We start from the raw sequence: 21,959 nt of genomic DNA, 5'->3' as shown, positions 1-21,959 counted from the left end.
AGATTCTATAAAATAAATAAAATAAAATATTTATACAAAGCACTGTCGTTCGTGTATTGTTCGACAAAACAAATTCCACACTTAAGCCCATTTTCATAGTCGAATCGATATCATCAGAGAAATTTTACACGTTTCCTCAGTGCTGATGTTAATAACTGAGATAATTAATTCTACGAAAGCAACCGAGTAGATTTGAAGAATTTTTGTAACAAAATTATTCCCCCTTTTTAATTTACACACGAATTAGAATAAAACGAAAATTCTATAAAATAAAATATCTATACAAAGCAACTATCCCCTGTTTGTTACTCGGCAAATTCCACACTTGAGCCCATTTTTATAGTCGAACCAATATCATCAGAGGAATTTTACAAGTTACAAGTTAAACGTTACCAATATCAATGTCAATAAATCGCCTCGTGTAATGGTAAAATGTTGGTAATAAAACAACTAAAATTCTACGAACAAACTTGACAAATCTCGTGTCACAAGTTACCAATACCAATATCAATAAATTTTCCTTATCGTCTGCTTGTTTGAAGAAACATATTCCACCGCTGACCTTTTTTTCCAGTTGAACCAATATCTCGAGTGAAATTTTACGTGTCACAAGTCAGAAGTTATCCATACCAATAGCAATAACTCTTTCTGCGCAATAGTAACGAGTTCGATAATAAAATAAATAAAATTCTACGCGTAAACTTGACAAATAACGAGTTACCAGTAACGATATCAATAATTTCTTCGATATAACAGTAACGAGTTGAGCAAGAAAACAGGAAAAATTTTGCGAGTAAACTTGACAAATTACAGGTCGTTCGATTACCATACTTAACATGAAATCGGAGAAAAGCTCTAACAGATGTCTACACTCTAGAATTTATAACTCGATCAAATTATCAATATTACTGTTGACCATGATCGATAGAATCATCGCGAGAGATAGCTCTAATACGTGATTTCTCAAATGGAAAATAAATTTGACAGAAAAACACATGGATCTGTCGGCTCGATCACGACAGGATTCAAACATTTCACCTTGAAGCTGAAACAAAAACGTTCCGAACGATTAGAGAGGAAATTGAGCAAGTTATTTAAATATCCCCGTACACGAACTGGTCACGATTATGCGTCAGTGTGCACGAACGGGTTAACTGCGATGTTAAGTAGAGCGTGACTTCGACGTGTTTTACAGGCCAGGTCTCTTGTAATCTTTAACGACCTGGTGCTTGATTTGTGTCGCGATATCAGATATCGCTGGTTCCAACGACACGTGATCGACCTCATGAGGGGGGAGAAAAAAATCCGGACGAAAAACGAGCGAAAAAATCCGCGAAATGCGAAAAACCCAAGTACGGATTTCGAGGCGTGTAATTCGATTTCGCAGCTGCGCGATTTGATCACGCTCGTAAAGCGATTTTGGATTATGCTTTCTGCTTTTACTCGCAGCTTCCACTGTTATTAATGGAACTTTCATTGTTTTAGAGAGCCGCAGCGAAACTTCTAGCTTGGAATAATAAGGCAAGAATAATTCAAATTTTCTTCCTGCGTTGAAACTTGATAGACTATTCAAAGATAGAAGAGGAGTCTTTCGACAATAATTTTCACAAAGGATTCTTTCCTATGTTCTAGAATAATTCGATATTTTTTCCTTCGTAGCAGCGTAATTAATTATTCGAGAAACTCCTAATTTGGGCAAAAGAAAGTCAAGCTTTTTGACAGTATTTTCTGTACCCTATAATATTCCAAATTTTCTTCCCCTATTAAGATTTAATAAGATCATCGCGAAGAACTTGAAATATCCACAAAGGAAGGTCAAATTCTTCAAGCCACGATTTCGGTATAAAATTTAATCCTATATCTAATAATATTCTAAATTCTTTTTCCTTATCGTAACTCTATAACTCGTCTAAAGGGCTTCAAATTTAGCAAAAGAAAGCCAAATTCCTCAGAACAGGATTCTTTCCTATCTCCGATAATATTCGAAACAAGCCGAGAATAATTAAAACCTTCTTCTCCTGTTAGCACTCAAGAACCCGTGTAACAATCTCCAAAAATTAAAAAAAGAAAGGAAAGAATTAAATTCTTCATATTGATTTCTCTGTGCAATAACCACACCAGAATTTCTCTGAAATAAGTATTGTCCCCCACAACAGTCTCTGACATCCAATAATGATCCAAGTAACCCCGAGAACAATCAGAACTTTACTAACTTCCCCTATTAGAATCCAACAAAGTACTCAACAATCTCAAACCTAAAAGAGAAAAAGGAATTAAATTTTCAACATCAAGCTATCTCTCTTCGTCATTACTCAACGAGCCATTGGAAAATCTAAAAATCTCATTAAAGGAAGTCATGTCTGACGACAGGGATCTCAAGATTGAGACTTGTTCCGACACCCTATAATATTCCAAACAAACCAAACACAATCGAAACTTCCTTCTCCCGCTATAACTCCAGAAACCAGATAGCAATTTAAAAATGTGAAAAAGAAAAAAAATTAAATTCTCCCATAGCAATACTTCTCTGCTCTTCCAACGACACGAAGCCACCCCGTAGAAACCACACGGCATTCAGATACCGCCCCCGGGGCGCGAAAACAATCGGAGAGCGTCGAGGAAGCGCTTAAGGTCGGATTCGACGACAGGTCGTTTCACTTTTCTTGTTTCACCGGTCGCGAACCGGTCTCGATCAGACTGGCGCGGGAAAGCAAACGAAAAATACGGGTTCGTCGAACCTGCAGCCACGGAAAAACGCGGCTGAAATCCCGAATTGGCCGGCCAATAAAAATTTACGACGAATCGTTGATAACCTGGCCATTCTCGTAAATGGGAACCCTCTCTCTCTCTCTCTCTCTCTTCCCCACACGTCCTTCTTCATCCCCAGTCTCTCTCTATCTTGCTCACGGATTCGAAGATATTTTTTACCCGATCTCAGCGACTGACGGCACGCTCGCTTACATCCATCGCATTTTTCCACCTGGCAATCCGATTTCAGCCGAGGATGAATCGTAAAGAGTGAAATTGATTTCTGGTCTCGCTGGATCTGCTTGCTGTACAAGGGATATCACCCTGAAAGCTGTACATCGAAGATCGACGAGAGTTATCGGCGAGGGGATGGAACGGAAGCTCTCGCGGCGAGATGGGGTGTTTTGGACGGGACGAGAGTTTGATGGAACAGTTTTGCTGGCCTCGCGTGAAGATCGGTTTTGTTCGATTTTCGTTTAGCCGATGTTCGGCTGTCTGTTTATTATTATCGCGGAATCGAGGCCTCCGTATCCGTCGACAGGACGGAAACGGTGAATTGGATCCGCGAAGCTTGAAATCGGGGCCCATTGTTTTTCGTATCTACGCGAAACGAGGTTCACTTGTTTGGGCTGCATGGGTGAGTTGAGTCCGAAGCGAAACAGAGACCTCGCAGCCGGTAGTCGGTGCATAGGTAATTTATCCGTCGTGGTCAAATTATCGACGTAATTCGTACGCTGGTAATAATAATAATAATGAATTGCAGATAATAAATGACAAGGATAATATTAACCCTCTCGTTGCGGCTGAATTGCGCGTCGCTATTGCGAAACTGTATAGGACAGTTGGACCACGAAACCAACTATTGTTTCAAACAGAGTGTTGCCTATATGCTAATTATGGAGTTTTTATCTCATTGGATATTTATAACTGTGAACGACCACTTGTCGCAGAGATAAACTCATTATCGGAGATTAGAATTGTGGGTGGGAAATTTTTGAACATACATTGTTAATATACGCGACTGTATATACGGACAACTTTTTAATCCTCACAGTGCTTGATGTTACGTATTAATCAAATTTTTGAAATTCATCGGCATATGGATTATTTATATAATAAATATCCATTGCAAAATAATTGAGGGAGATCCTATAAATCTAGAGATAGCTATCTGAATGTGCGAAATTAATAATAAACAAATTTGTAAAAATATTTTAAACGATCGATAGATCACCGTCAACCGAAAGAACAAAAGAAGATACGTCGTCATTGAAATCAGTTCAGTACTACCTATTATGCGACAAGAATGAATTTAACGTACAACTACTCATAGACCCTGAGACATACAGTACACGTCTCTATGTTTTGCAAACATATACCTAAAAATTAATAAAATTGAAATTAACTAAAATTAAATTAAAATTCAGTCACCGTTTAATAAAATTTTGAAGATTGACATTAATGAACCCTTTGCACTCGAGTGGCAACTCCAGTCGCCATTTAATCAGATTCTAAAAATCGTTGTTAATTAATATCTCGAATTTAAAATTGCCCAACGACACGTGAAATATCGAGATAAAATAATTCTACGTCTTACAAATTAATTTGCACTTCTTATTTATCATTTTATTTACCGACTTTATGGCAGAAAGTTTTCAAATTACTATGTTTCTGTAACAAAATGATAGCCGAGTGCAAAGGGTTAATATATCAAATTTAAGACCACGCAACAGAATACGAGATATTAAAATAAAATAATTTCACCTGTTAATTATTACACGCTTTTTTACTTCTCTTTAAGAAGATAACGTCAACTATATAGCAGAAGATCTGTGAATTTCTACACTTCTCTAGTAAAAACATCCTCGAGTACAAAGGGTTAAGATCCGTATCGCATTATCAGATTTAAATTGAAGTTAAACAAATTTCTAAAGATCAATGGACCTATCGACACATCGTCATGAGCGAGAAAAACAAACGATGGTATCGCCACCAAAATCAGTTCAGTGCCATTAATTCGTACCAGAGATAACGCGCCGAGTTTCCACATACATCCACAATGTACTCACTTGCTTTACAATTCGTCAGGTGAATTGCACGCAATGAATATACTGATTTAGTAATTCGAGAACGATTCAACAACGCGCAGAGTAAGGCTGGTGCCGATAGAAACGCACATTTCCAATCGGTGGAATTCAATGGATCATCGCGCATACGAGGAAAGTTTGCTCGCTAGCAGACCGCGGTCCTAACAGTTCGTTCGTTACATAGATATTTCATTTTTCGTTCGAATAAACAATGCCGTGCCCCGACTGCTCTCGTACATGAACGCGAAACGAAATTTCCCTGTCGGCCGCGTCGCTCTAACAGCGAGCAACAACGGAGTCCATGATCGGAAAGCGTGAAACAGCCGGGCGCTATTTTTCACCGTTAATATTTCACCAGTCCCCTTTTAACCGATAAATATTAAACGCGGCTCCCGTCGCTTTTGTATCCCATGGAAAATTCAAAACAATCGGCCGCGCGCGACGAGGTGTCGCAGTTAAAAATCGCGTCGAGGTGACAGAGTTAAAAATCGTGCTACCGGAAATGGATAGGAATCTACTGAAGCTGAAAGTGAAAAGAAGTTACAATAATGCTACATTTTCTTGAACTGGATGACTAAATCTACAAACCTACAAAGTTTCAACTAAATCAATGACCCGAAGAACTAGTACTCGCCTTGTAAGTCTGTCCTACGTTTCGGTGTAATTAGGGATGGTACATCGTGGATCAAGGCTATCCCAAGGTACTCTGATACAATGAAGCATCGATCATTCAAATTTTGATCATGCGAATTGTTATCCGATTATTTTCCGAATACAGAAATTGCATGAGTAGAAGATCAGGAAGGAACATATGCTGGATTTAAATAAATTTATTTTTTATTCTGTATTTTTCTTATTAGACGTGTAATCTTTCGCATAAGAAACATTTACAGGCGGAAAATTTGTAAGTTTTAGTTGATCCATCGTATAATTAAAAGTTTATTGAAATACCAATTATCTGGATAAATTTGCCTGTCAGTTAATGCGGACGATCGACGTCCTACTGGATACTGAAGTTGTAAATTAATAAATTAAGGATTGGTTGAAATACGGCGAATGTCAGACGTTGAGTAACTGTAGTCACTGTTAGTATCGTAAAGCTAACCAGACAGAACTTTCATTATACGAAGCCCTGTTATGCGAACTTTCCATTACGTGAACTGTATTTCTACCACAGTACTCTATGTAAACCTGAATATTACTTGCTTCTATAGAAGTCTATCGCAATGATTCACTGTGAAAGTAACATATGTACGTGCGACAGCGTTATATCGTAATATCACCATGGTGAAATTTTGATAGCTTCACCGATCAGAAACAGGGATTAGGTGATCACAGGTCCAAAAGAAATGTGATAGACTTACTCGTATTAAAGAAATAACGTGACTTAACTGGTGAGTTTGAGATCCCAAAGTCTGAAATGTGAAATGTGATAGACTTACTCGTATTAAAGAAATAACGTGACTTAACTGGTGAGTTTGAGATCCCTAAGTCTAAGATCCCTAAATTTGAAATCCCTAAGTCTAAGATCCCTAAATTTGAGATCCCTAAGTCTAAGATCCCTAAGTCTGAGATCCCTAGGTTTGTGATCCCTAAGTCTGAGATCCCTAGGTTTGTGATCCCTAAGTCTGAGATCCCTAGATTTGTGATCCCTAAGTCTGAGAGCCCTAGGTTTGTAATCCCTAAGTCTGAGAGCCCTAAATTTGTGATCCCTAAGTCTGAGATCCCCAAGTCTGAGATCCCCAAATTTGTGATGCCCAAGATCAAGATCTCTAAGTTTGGTCTCTCAAATTCCGTATCTCTGTTTCTCGGTTAAAAAAGAAGAAAATAGAAGGGTATTAAAAAAAATTTGCAAGACAAAAATTTCTGTGAAAATGGTTGAGAAAATCGTTGGAAAAATCGTGTTGGATAATGGACGGTGGTGTCTCGACATGGTCTCGACAGCGGTGAGCGAAAGGTCTCGGAATAAGCGGAGACGTATGGACGCGAGGTTCGCACTGGCAAGGCTACCGAGCATGTAAATCCATGCAAATAGAAGTGCTCGCGGCGCGCTTGCACTCGAGGGATTGCAAAAGGACCAAGTGAGGATAGATAGATCGACGATAGGGGCCTCGGAATTCTCCTCGCCAAAGATGCTTCGGAGATTCCGAATCACTTGGAACGATTACTTTGGCAGTTACTCCAGGGAATGTTGCATGAACGTGTATCATAAGCGATGGATCATACATAGTTAGGATTGAGGATGTATCTTGGTTGGAATTGTTCCTTTCCCTTGAGCACCAGATGAGTTAAGGGTCAATTAAAAAAGCGGAATGGTATTTAAATTGGGAATATTTAATTACTGATAACTGATTTTTGAGAGTAAAGAGAGTCATTATAAAAACCTATGATAACGACGATTGCATAATTATTCATGATTATATATGTACCTAAATCTAACTCGTCGTTAATAATAAATACGATACTGAAAATTTCCATAATTTAAGGAATCAAGGAACGTATTCAAGGATCTTGGAGTTATTTATTCTGAACCAGACTTTGGAATTGTGGATGGTGAACTGGTCGAGGAGTCAACAACCTTCCTATTAAGATTACCTGGAGGAGATTTATGACGAAATGCCTTACCTTCAAGTCAGTAGAGCTGTGAATTAAAAATGTATCCAATAGCCCTCCTTGTATAAATCTTCAGACACTGCTAATCTCATACGCAATACGAAAGTTATTTATCAATGAAACATAATAATTCAAAGCAGAGAACAAAATATTTATAAATTTATTTACTGGAACTAAAGAAATCCTAATGTAGTATATTAACTCTATATTTAAAATTTATTTTCCGACTTTTAATTTATTGAAAGAGTTATGGATAAATTAGTCAGGTAACTCTGAGAATTCTATTTATAACTTGAATTAAATTCTCATGTTTAAACGATGAATCTCGAGTTCCTGAACATTCTAAATGTAACGAATTTTGAAAATGTTTCGAAACAGTTTTCTAGTTGACACCCATAGAATCTACAATGCCTAATGTCACCTAACTACATACCCAGTGGCCGAAAATTCTGCAACTCCATTGGCACGGTTCTAGAATGATCTAGTTCGATACCTAGTAGTCCGAGGTGATTCAATTCGACACATGTTACCAAAGAGTGATCCAATTCGGTACCTATTACTCGAGAATGATCTAATTCGACACTCACCAGCCTGAAGTGATCCAAGTCAACGCTCCTGAGTGGTTCGATTCAGTCCACTTCTCTGTGATGTCTTCCAATTCGTGATCCACGAATGCCAGTGTTCAGAGATGTAGCCAACTCTGTAACAGAAAAATTAAAATGAAAGATTAGATGTGTTCTATGTAGCTGTTAATTTTTGATGAAGTTACCAATAATAGATAGATTCGATAAATTATGAAATTCGTTTAAAAATAATTTTATACAGGATGATCATTATGCAAATTTATTATGCTATAAATTTGTGTGATTTTGTGATACCTAATCAGTTAGTGATTAATTAAATTGTAATTTGCAAGGGTGAGTAGCAAATAAATTTCCCTTGATACAAATATATGTTATATATTTGTATTATAGCAAATAAATTTCCAATGATACTAATATATGTTATCGTAAATAACAAGTAACATTGATAAAATTTCCAGTAATATAAGTTGAAGATAAATTAAAAATTCAGTTTACAATTACAGAATAATTGACAGTTCCAAACAATGAACCTAAAAATTAATCCAAAGCTGATTTATCAAGTACGAAATAAAAGCGAGTCTTTTTCCTTCATAATCTCTCGCTATACACTCCTGCGTATATGTCAAATTTTATGACAAATGGCATAAAGTTTTCACATAATGCAGTCACTTGCGTTCGCATCATACGAGAGCTCGACGCAGACTGATTTCGCAGATAATTCTACAATTGAGTTTATTCTTTATCTATTTACTTTAACTTCTCTGTCGACTTTGCTTCGCAATTCGTACTTTCATTTTGCCATTTGTTCGCTCGCGCTCAATTTAATGTGATTCATTTTATAGAGAGGCACAGACACAGAAGATACTGGAGAAAAGAAATGAATCGAACGATTTGATTTCATGAAATGAGGAGACACGAACTGCCTGGTGAATGGATGAAATTCTATATAAAGTCGTATCGTGGCCAACTCGAGTGGTTTAGCGTTTTGTTGTTTATGCTCATTTCTAGACATCTTTAAAGAAACACCGTGTTTTCCTCTCGCGACACGTATACAGTGATAGCTGTACCTGTTTTTTCGATGAAATACATAGGTGTACAAATGGTATACAGAAATATTAATTTATAAATTTGATAAATAATCCTTTTGTTCGTTAAAGATTATACTTAAATTGAATGAAATTAAAATGTGGAATAACTTACATATAAATGTATGATACTAAATATATGGAATGTATATTAAACGAAGTATCAGACAGTATATTAATTTCTTATTATGTAGAACTAAATGAATTTTAAACCAAGATAAATTAGATTATATTTCATAAGATATGTGCACAGTTCAGAACAAAATTAGCATGTACAATTGTAATTACTGCTGAATTAGCATCGAAAAGTAGAATTTAAAAGAATACTAAATTAGTTCCTCTATAGCTTACGTTATTACAGTAATAAGAAAAATCTAATTGAGAAATTTAATTCACATATCGTTCATGTATATTCCTCTCGCGAATTTCTGTATTTCAAAAAATTCTTTCACGCGAAAATCAAAAATCCATGGAAACATATCTTATGATTTTGTCCAAGTTTAATAAAAAGTTAAAAATTTTATGGAATTTTATAAGGCCCTCGGTAAATCTTTTCCTATTTCTTTTATTATAGAGAAAAAATATTTAAATAAATAAAATTACAGAAATAAAAATTAATGATATATAAAAAAAATGAACAATCAATTTAAATTTCACACATTTCCTCGCACGCACTTTGTCATACAGGGTAATTTTTAAATTATATTTTAATTTTCTGACTGATCTCTCATAATTTTTATTTTTTTCGAAATCAAAAGTACTAAACACGATAAAAATTATCCTTAAGGCCAATTATAAATCATCTCCGATACGAATCGCAGCTGATAAGAGTGCCGATTATGTCGATCAAAACATCTTTAATTTCCAAAGCGTCACAGCGCTGGGCGAATCCACGTAGCAAACCCATATTGGTACCGTTGTGAGTGGGGAAGTGTCCTTTTTAAAATGCCGTTTGAATCATGTCGATACGATACTTAGTTGTCGAGATATCTTCGTTTAAAGCGAAGCGTAATTTCGAGGGTACCGCTGTTTCTCTCGCGCCCATTCACTAACCTGCCTCAAACGCGGCACCCGTGGGGATGGTCAGTGACGGAGTGAGTCATCGTTTTTTCCCCACTATTACTGGCCTCGTTGTGCGTATTTCCACGGAGTGGGGAGGAAGTGGGTCACGCCGTTTCCCGGCATTTTGGCCGTCATTCAGAAAGCTGTACGAACTTTAAAGGTTCGTATCTTCAAAACCGATTGACGTATCGACTTGAAACAAAATGCATATTAAACCGTGTGCTTTTCTCTAATCGCCCAACTCATTTTCATTGGAAATCCTATCGTGTTTCTGATTGTTTTGCCGGCGGTAAAAATTGAAAATGTTCTTCCCCATTTTAATAAAGGCGAAAAATATTATAAGTTGAAAGCTATACGGAAAATATTTATGAATCTTTGCAGAGGTAGATTATTACGAGCAAATATTTATACAGGTATTTAAGAACGATGAAAGATATTATACTCAGGGGGATATTAAATTTTCTCGTGCTTGGCTATGAATATTAAAGATGTAATTATTCGTCGACTTAGTTGTAATCCATTTAGGTGACGTTTCCTTTTCCTATTTTTCAATTAAAATGGAAGTAACTTCGTAAAATATGAGACTGCATTGTAACACAGTTAACACTTTGTACAACAATGACGAGTCTAATTCTTAGATCCTTAATGGGTATTTAAACATAGCTGGCATAGATGACAGTAATTTTAATGGCACGATGAAGATAGGTAAATATATTAATTACAGTTCTATTTCAATATGAGACAACGTTAATTTTTTAAAAAGCAGGTATGTGTATCCAATATTTACAAAAGGGAAACTTTCGAGACCAGTCATTTGATAGTTCTAGTGTTAATAAGAAATTAAATATTAATTCCTTGTAATACTCGTGATACATTATTTCCATTCTGTATTTTTCCTTTTTTTGAATTCCATACATCAACATCTAATTCGTTCCTTGCGTTTAGCCAGGCTTCAAAAATTTCCAAAATTGCCGCTAAATTCCATCATGTTCCTCCAAAGTGAAAGAAAGAAATTATTCACAAACGAATCCGCCTATTATCATGCATCTTAGTAATCCATACGTAGGCCTTGAATTTTCCCAAAATTCTCCAAACAAAATTCCAGTTATTTTCATTTCCTTTCCAAACACGTTACGTTTCGAACAAGACCAAAAGGTATAAAATTCCTCCACGTTATTCAACGCTACTATTCCAACGCCATATCCAGCCATGCTTCGTTCCATTATATCACATCCTTACGATCTCACTCCATGACTCGTGATATTATCCGAGGGTGAATACTCTTCTAAAAAAGAGATCGCCTGAAATACGAATGACACTGTTCATTGGTGGGTATGAAGGAAGCACGGAGACGTTTTCGAAGTGGCAAGTCACCGTAAGAAAAAGGAACCCCGTAACACCGATTTGTCCATTTTTCTCTCTCTCTCTCTCTCTCTCTCCCTCTCTCTTCATGTTCGACGATGGTAAGGGACGAGAAAACTGCCGTAATACGCGCGTCCAAACGTCTGTTCCTCTGGCAGACACAGCGATATATAGACATGTCTCATGCTACTCTGTTTATATGTGATGGTCGCGTGTCAAATCCTTGTTTTCCGTTTCGTTTACCGGAAATTGATTTTCGATCTGCCATTCTGGAAGTGACACGCATCGTGAGCATCGTACCCGTCTCGAGGGTGTCCCTTCGAGGAAATTGTCTGCCATGCGCTGCCAGGCTATATCGTTTTATCTTGCATGGCCCGCTGAGACTCCACGCGTGCCTCTCTTCGCTCATCGAACATTCCTGGACACACCGTCTTTCCATTCTCAGATGAAAGTTTGATGAAAGAGACGGCGACGATCAGGAATCGAGCATGGGAAGAATGTCTGATTCTATATGCAGTAGGGAATTATTTGTCGCAGTGTGACGAAAGACAGGGAAGATAGAGCGAGACAGGTGGATGTCAAAGACAGGTGAGGGGAAAGAGAGGTTGGTTTTGTCCGAGACTTGCTAGTGGACTCATCGATAAGGTTTCCTGGCAATCGTGGATTTTATAGACGTGGAGACAATGCAGATGAGATGAAGAAACGTGAGTATAGTACTGTGGGGGGTCCTTCTCCACCATTGTTGAAGTCGACTGGTCGCAGGTAACCTCGATGTGACGATGAAGCTAGAAAGGACGAAAAGAAAAGAAAGGGATACGTTTCGTCGTGGACTCATTGGTGAGGCTTTCTAGCAGGCCTTGCCTTAGACCAGGATACTATTAGAAAGCTTGGAAATTGTGTATATAGGAAACGGAGGGTTTTTACTGAGGACTTGCGTGAAAGTTGGCAAAGGTGATGATGTAGCGGCATCATTCTCACCCTCGCCAATAGATGGATTCCTACTTTCTTGCAAGTCCTCGGTGAATCCTCGACCTCCCATAAATACAAGTTCCTATGCTACCTAAATATCCCCCGTCTAAAGCTGGGCCTACTAGAAAGCTTTGTCGACGAGTCCACTAACAGGCCCACGACGAAACGCATCCCTTCCTTGCGTCTTTCTATCTGCTCCATATCATAGGCACCGCAGGAACCACACAGTCATCACCGCAACCCCATGAGGGGACCCCCACACCTATATCATGCGGATGTAAATGAAACTTATCGAAATGTGAAAATTGGTAGAAAATTGACGACTGGATGCACGGCTAGGTGTCATTTGCTTATGGAATCAGCAAGATAAATGTGGATTATTCGTTAGAAAACTGCAACAAATAAGATAGATAAGTCAGTTTGTCAAAAATTTGTCAAAATCCTGTAAAATCTGTCAAATTTGTTTTCTTAACTCATGGAATCCAATTAATTAATTCAGTATTTTTCAATTATTAATCCAACCCCTGGGGACAGCCTACTAATAGCGTACCGTAATTAATTTATTATCATAATTACAGTTAAATTATTATTTATTTCAAAATCACGTATTACCCTCATGGACTACTTATGCATTGAGAAAACATTTAATTTTATTTAGTCACTGTGTATTATATCTACCTCATTCGCAATATTATAGAATTTTAGTATGAAACGTGTTAAGTATAATTTTAGTCGAATGACAAATGTAGCCTATGATAAACTCATAACGAGCCAAACTTGGTATTATAGTAGTTAACTTCAAAAGATCAGTTCTCTCGTATTATAATAATCTACTGTGTCCACCTGTAACAATCACGGAGATTAAAATTTAACACTACAAATTTTCGGACTTTGTATTTAGTAGTTACGTCGAATTCAAAATGGAGAAACAAAAAGTTGAGATTTCAAATGCCTCGTTGATTATTAATGAACGTTATCGCTCATTTTTCGCGACGTATTTTTCACGTTAGATCGAAAGCTGATTTTTAAAGTCATCTGATTGATAGGTTTGGCAACTTTGCCCTGCAGGTAGTATCATATCGCTTTGGAAACACTTGAACACTTAGATTGATGGCCCGTGTGTATACGTAAAAGTGTCTAGATAGATGTCTGACCCCTCTCCGACGGCTTATTTGTCAGCACGGAAGCGACTCGAAGTATCGTATTTAACTACAAAAGTTTTACAAGTATCGTTTCGCTCGGCAGAGTGTACTTTATAACAAGTTTCGAAGTGTGAGTCAGTGTTAGTCCGTCTTTTAACGAATACCACGCCATAGGTATTCTCTGCTTTTATCAGTCAACGGTATAGACCGTGGAGATCTTGTTTTGTCGTCGAAAGTAAACAATTTTTAATTAATTTAAATGACAAACACGTTTGCGATTGTACTTGACGAATGTGGTACAGTAAGTTTGTGAAATAATAAAGTTTCTTTATATTATTAATAATATTATTATGGTACGCATACGTTATCATAAAATATTTGATTAGTTTGATGGTAAAGTAGGTATGAATATTAATATCCACTTCTCAACCTTAACATTGGGGTACTTGTTAGTGTTTCATTTAAATTTCTCTTAAGACTATCCTTCATTTGAATTTTTCTTAAAATGATTCTGTTTATTCTTTAAATAAGATCTTTTAAGATAACCTATTTCTAAGAAGATTCTTTTGCGCGTTACATATGCAAAGATTTTTATACCGACATCTGTCTAATTATCTCTTTCTTCGTATATGTGTACATAATCGCTGACATAACGTATGCGTCCTAAATATGATTTATTTATCTTTAATTTTAAATTAGGAAAGTAACGCGTTGCTTATTTTCCCTTTTTGCAGATGAAATGAAATACAGGTATTTCCCAACGCAGTTATATTTATACCAACTGTCTACCTCATCTACTTATCACAATACTTGACTTGTTTTTACGAGTATCAATGAATATATTATCAAATAAATTAAAATTAATTCAAGATTTAAGAAAGAACACCGATGTTTAAAAACAACTTAAATATTGTAACAGTCAAAATACTGTACTATGAATTAATTTACAAACTAATGACATAGTGCTACGACCATCCTGAAACCACTTAACTTTCAGCTTGAACATTTTTCAGAACAATTGATAGCTTCGTAGACCCTCGCATGGATAAACAAAAATAAAAAATTTGCGATGAAACGTGTAATAAAAATACGAAACTTAATATACATTTTTATAAAACGACTACGTCCCAACAAAGGAAGCTCTTCCATCAAGTCAACATACTTTTGTTTTATAAAACCGGAATTTAGTTCCAGACCAGTGAATCGCGTTATCAACAAAGTCCCCTTAAATCGTGGACAATTCAACGTACTTCCATCATTTTCTGGCAACTGCTGCTCCAAGAGTCTACTCCGGGCTATTGTGTAAAATCATCCACGTATGAGTCGCGTGGAAAAATAAAGAGACAATCGCTTGCAGTGGACGCGACGTTTCCCTATATGGTCGTGGTTTTGCTCTCGGTTTTCAAGCTTTTCTTTCTTCCAAAATGAAATATCCAAAGAGATACTTGCCTCCCTCCATTACGGAATTCTACTTAAGTCTACTTGTCCACGCATGCTGGCTATATAAATGCAACGTGTTTCTCGATTAATTTAAAGTATTTACAAAATATTCGCAGGTATATTTACGAAATATATCGCAGGTAGAAGGAAGGCATTGAGCTAGAAGTGAACGTGTTCTATCGATCTTTGTGGAATGAGAAATAAAATTGAATGTAAAAGCAAAATGGTGTGGTATTTTCGAGTTTCTATTTACATATAAAACGTGTCGATGCAGTTCGGTCTATTAACCTAATCGTATCTTACGGCAGGTATATGTTATGGAAAAATTGTGAGATTAACGTAGAACTGGAATCTCTCTTTGAAATTGTACTCTCTTGAAATTCTAACTTCAAAGGACAATTCACTAGCATGAAATAATGCTTTTAATACGACGTATAACACGTCAAATTTGAAAATCTACTGTTTCATATTTTATCTTGAAAAGAAAATTTACAGAGATATAACGATGATATACAAATGCAACGATTTCTTTTAGCTAAAAACAAGAGAGCAGAAAACAAATACAAATAAGAAATTATTCTCTCAATGAAAATAGAATCACTTTCTCACAAGCCCAAAAATTATCGATAATTATATTACCCCATAGTAAATATGAACAAAAGTGTTGTTAATACGTATGAAATTATCACGAAACAAATATTTTACCCTCTAAAACGAACTGGAATCGAGATATTATTTTATGCACATACAACGTATATATACTTGGACGAAATAATACAATGAAATTGCTTCATACCCTATATCAATTATTACATCCTTTGAAATTCCAATCTCGATGAAAATAAAACCAGCAGAAATACCTCTAACTCGATAAATTACACCACAATATATATAAACGAATTAAAAAATGCATAACTAGCATAAAACAAATATTCTACCCTTCCGAACTCACTGAAATCTAGAATTAACTAAAATAAAATAAAAATATCGTTTTATTCGTGCAAAATTATATTGAAACCTATAACAATACCTACTTCGACAAAACAACACGAACGATACATACTCTCGCAAAATGATATACCTTTTTGAACCGAATAAATAACCTAAATCAATCGAGTTATGTCACCTTCCGATCATTATTTTTCATATCAACCCTATCACCCTCGTTTCTATAAACTCCTCCAATGTCGACGTATCCTCAGGCAGGTGATAAAAATTGAAATAGGAGACTTCCTGTATAAATGCTCGTATTTAACAAGCATCAGATCCCGTATACCCCAGAACCACCCCTGCTTCCTTTTCTTCCCCCGCTTTTTGTCCATTCTTCTGTCCACGAGCGGCCGCAGACGCGATGATTCAGCCGCGAGTAAAACACCGATGTCGAACAAAGCCGTGGCGGAATAAGAATGAGACGCGCGTCTTGTCACCGTTGAAAAGCATGTTTTTCCGGTCATTAGATACCGTTCCCGTGATAAAAGGGGTGGAGCAGAGAAAGGCAGGGATCGTTAGCGACACTTTCCAACGAGCTTGTTCTCTGCGGTTCGCTCGTATAGACCCGTCGATCCCAATGTGGACAGACGATCGATCCTTTGGATCGTGTTTCTGCCTCGATCGATCGCTGGTAGATGGACGGATGTCACGATCTCGTGGAATTTACATGCGTGATCTTGCGTTGCTTGTAAAGAGGTCTTCTTGTTGCACGATGTGCATGTCGTACGGAACGTGAACTGGTTTGCAGCTTGCCCTTTTTGCTCCACGAGTTCACTTTTCTCGAGATGAATTTACAACGTGTAATAAAATCCCACTTTTTCCTCGATCGCGATCAAATTATTGGTCTCTAAGCTACGTTTTGCTGGCTTTCAAAGAATTCTGTAACGGCGAGATAAATATTAACAAGTGTTTTACCAATACCTATAATTTTCTCTGAATTAAGAATATTTCCTCTACCGAGAATTTATGCTTGCAAAATTCAGCTAACGATGAACCGGATTCGATTATAGCGAAATTGTAGGTTAAACATATTGTGGAACATGATACATAAAAATCGTGAAACTACTTTGACATTATCTCCATTGTTTAACTCTTTACCCTCGAGAGGCACCTCTCAGTCGCCATTTAATTCGATTCTAAAGACGGATGTTAATTAATATATCAAATTTATAATTACTCAACGATGCGTGGAATATCGAAGTAAAATAATTCTACGTCTTAAATAGTATAAAAATAATTCAAAAATATCGTCGACCTTATGGCAGAAAGTCTTCGAATTACTATTTTCCTGTAACGAGAAAATCGCCGAGTGAAAAGGGTTAACAAGTTGACGACCGATCACGGAGATTTCCGTTTTTCTACGCCTATGTTCTTTATCGTGTTGCTCTTTACTTAAAATTATCGGTAGATAATCCTGTTTATTAATATGCATTGAAAAATGTCTTTTTTAGCACACAGAATTGTTAAATCGCTACCTGCCTTTTATTTTATTACGTAATAGTTATTCAACTTTTACGTTTTTCGCAGTTCATAACACGCGTAACTCGAAATTTTGCTGGGCATTTTTCGGTGAAGACATCGTACGAATGTTATTTTGTTGTAATATAAGAAGAATACTATCCCCTGACGTTCAATGAAGAATATAAATTCAGCTTTTTAGTAACAGACTTGATGTCGCAGGTCGTTTTACTCGGAGCTAAGAGCTAAGCTCTTCTTCATCGAATCTACGATCAGCTAGTGTAAAGTGGTCTTTCAAAAGAACAATTATTTTAGCGCAGTAATGTCATTTGAGTTAAAAGTCTATTATATGCTTGGTCCTACGTGAAAGGATGCAGATCAAATACCTGGTCGTCAACATGTTAAACCGCAACATGGTACTCAACCGTTAAACTGACTGTTATTTACATAATTATTACGATTATGATAATATAATAATATATATGAAATATATGATAATAATATATAAAAATATATATGAAATATGTAACACATTATATCTTCGATCAGCCAAAATTCCATCAATCCTTCACTCTCATCCAGATCTCTCTCATTCATCCTTAATCCGTCTCCTCCTCGTCGCTCGAGACATCATCCACCCCTAACCAGTGTCATTACTCTATCCTTCGCTATTACGCTCTCGCCTAGACGACTTACCACCTCGCCATGAAAGAGGAGTACAGAAGCCGGCATATAAAATCAAAAGAAATTGTCGCGTAGAGTAGCTAAAGGAAGTCTGAGGAGAGACGACTGAAGGATATTCCTGCCATAGCGATCTAGCCGATTCCTCAGACAGCGCGTTAAACAGCCGAGCATCGCCGCGAAAGTAGCACGAAATCTCGTGTAACAGCCCGAATTCCCGAACCGCAATTTCCTCCGTTTCTCCTTTTTCACCCCCATCCCAGCTTTCCAGCGCTCTTTCCTGCCGTTTCCAACCGCTTCCTCCCTCGCTGCTTATCTGGTCTCTTCGTGCGGTTGGGCTCCGCCGATTCGAAACAGGACTCATCGTCAGCTTATTTGGTCCAGTCTCGTCCGTCGATCGATATTTTCTGCTAGTTCGTTCGTTGCAGAGGCTGGAAGAAGAAAGAAGCGATCACAGTTCGATGGTTTCCGCTATGTTCGATCGTGTCTCTTTCGTTTATTAGAAATTAGATCGTTCGACTGGCGAACGATAGAGAGTCCATTTCGGAGTCGTGAGGCTTCTGCAATGGTTCGCTGGTGAGCTTGATTGTTTTACTAAGAGGGATCGTTAGATTGCTTTAATATCGGATCTTTGGGGGATGATTTGGGATGCAATTTAATTGATTCGTTTAATAGCTTGTATAGTATAAAACGGAGTCTAAATTGTCACGAATTTTCGTGCTGAATAGCACAGTAACTAGCTAGACTTGTCACACAGCTTCTGGATCATTTTACTTTAATTTTGGTAAGATACACGAATCGATTGACCATTTGACAGATTGATTCCTGATACAGGAGACATTAACCCTTTGCATTCTTTTGTCGAATTTCACTCAACATCGGTTTTTATTGCAGAAATTCCTGTAATAGAGTCCTACTCGACATTTTTTCATTGTTTCTATACTAAACAAGAAAGCAGAAAATATGGAATAAAAATAATTCGAAGTGCAAAGGATTCAAAGTAAGCGTCCTAGAATATATTTCCAAATTTTCAATGTAATTCTGAAAATATTAAGAGCCCCACAGCATGGATGTTCAATTACACAGTTACCTGATTCGTGTACCTGGGTACACGTGTGTCTAAGTGCAAAGTTATGTCGAAAAGGCTTCACCTGCTTTCGTATAATTCGATCAAGGTCCTTCTCACGAGTCATATGAAATACTTGAGACTGTATAAATTTCCCCGATACGGTGCTCAATGTATACATCTGTATAGACGGATTATCGAATAAAATGGAGACTTTCGTAGCTGACTCTCGTTTCGAACGTGGATCGAAATAGACGTTCTTTTATGGCGTGGTCGATTGATTTCTTTGAATGCTTTCTTTCCCCTCTTTTGCTCTATTTTCTCTTCCTTCTTTTTTTATTTTTTTAAATCGACCACTTATTCTATTTATTGGATCGGTTCGCATCCGTTCTTATTTGAAATTCAATATCGTACAAGAAGAAGACGGTGAATGGATAAGATGGCGGATTTTCCTCGCGTTTCATCGTGCGGAGAACAAAGACAGCGTGGCACAATTATACCGCTGGATATTTGATTTTTGTTCTTATTTGCTTTAACGACCTCGATAGGATGCTGCATTCAGATGATAGAATGCTCCTCGATCATTCTAATCCTACCTAAGGAAACGAGGAATCAATTTAGTTTTGTGACCATTGCAATTAGAAATCTAAATAATTGAGACAATGCAATTTACTTTACGAATTTGTTACTGCTACCTATCCTTCTCGTAGTATTTTTACAAGAATGAACATACGACGAAATTGAACACGTTTGAGAAAATATACAATACATTCAAATTACATTGAACCTTAAATTTGGAAGCAATATTGTTTTACAAATTTAGAAAATTATTTTAAATATAAGTGGCATGCGACCTAGGTAGTTCACCTTACACACATCCACGTGTGTAATAATAGTGCTTATACGTGGAAGGAGGGTAACTCGTAGATTTACGTTTATTAGCTTTCCTCGTTAGAGTTGAATGAAATTAAATTTTCAGAGAACAATTCTAATTTCGTGCAAACGCCATCTCGTTTGTGAAATTTAAAATATCGCTGAATATTCTCGCTCTAGGATTAATTTTCCATCGATTCACCCAATTTTGGCTATACTCTGCCAGCATTTCTCTTTTCCTCTCCCAGAAGCCTTCCTTTCTCTTTGCTTGCTTGAAATTTATTCGTTTCGTTTCGTCTCGAACAAAACCTTAGTCCTTTTCTTTCCTTCTTTCGCTTTTCTTCCTCAAATCGAGTTTTCGATTTGCAGTCTAAGTCTGTTTGCAAAATAACTCGCAAGAGTTTCGTTTAAACTTCGCTATGAAATCGCGAGGGAAACGTTTTTCGCCGGGTAACGTCGAAACGAGTTTCTTCTGCTATTGATATATTTTGTACAGTTTTCTTAAACTGGGAACAACTATTTTATTTGCAGAGCACTAATTTTACATCTCGTTACGCGTGTTGCTTTACCTTGTTGCAATATTTCAATGTTTAGAAGGTTCTTGTTTCTGTTTGCCTTTTATTTGTACATTACGTTTATTCGTTGTTCCTTGCATTTAAAATATTTCGCAAATTCAAAGGGTATACTTTGAATAATTCATGTGCACCAACCGTGTTTTCGAGCTTTAGTTGAGCTATGGTTATTACCATCCACGAATGAAGGAATAAAGCACAATTAGACGAGATATATTTTTCATGTTACATTATGAATAAACACGTAATTCTCGACTGTCATGTACAAAAATGACAGTATTTTCATTTTGCATATTTTATTCTCAGATAAACTCCTATGTAATCTTGGTTTCATTTATTATTAATAACCCCTCCATTTTTTCTTTCTTCTTTTCCTCTTTTATTCTTTGTCTCGTGATATATCGAGTATTATAATAACATTTCATTTCGTATAAATAATTCTTACTCGAATTTTTTAAATAAAACAAACGACGTATATCTCTGATGCGATGATATTGTAAGTGTATATTAATTACATGTATAGTAATACTTGTAAACATCTTAACTTATTAAAACATATTTTAAAAACTACCACACGTGTTATACTTTATATTATTTCGATTGTATTTTATTTTTATTTATTTCTATTTCTATCTTATTTTATATCGTTGAAACCTTGTTAGAAACACCGATTCATTTGGAAAACAATTCGCTTCTCGTAATTACCGAATTGATTTTTAGAACTTATAATACTACTCATGTTATGGATTTTTACATCGTAGTATGAGTTAAAATGGACTACAAGAATAACTCCGATAAAAACTGTCTCTTACATGTCAAATTTTAGTTCAGCTTAATCCCAAGAGTAAACCTATGTCAACTTCGATTCGAAACGTCCAAGTTTCAAGCAGCCTAACACAATCCTACGATATGGAACTGTCAATGCCACAGACATCGATACTCTAAACTCCAATTTTTCATTTTTAAACTACTATGTTTGAAAAATATCGTCAACTTTGTGGCAGGAAGTCTTCGAATTGCTATTTTTCTGCAATGAAAATTGCAAAGGATTAACACTCGTTCGTCCCCCTGGCTTTTACGCGATATTCGTACCATAAAAGAAACCAAACAAATTTACAGGAAATTAAGGAAAAACGTGTATCGTACCACCTAGCTAACCTATGCAGAATATTTGTTAACAATATTCCCTTCACGCTCGCAACAGCATTGTACCTAAGAAAACGAGTA

The sequence above is a fragment of the Eufriesea mexicana genome, unplaced genomic scaffold, assembly GCF_001483705.2.
Source record: "Eufriesea mexicana isolate 0111107269 unplaced genomic scaffold, ASM148370v2 scaffold996, whole genome shotgun sequence".
NCBI lineage: Eukaryota > Metazoa > Arthropoda > Insecta > Hymenoptera > Apidae > Eufriesea > Eufriesea mexicana.
The sequence above is the reverse complement of the archived record's forward strand: the minus strand, read 5'-3'. Positions refer to the sequence as shown.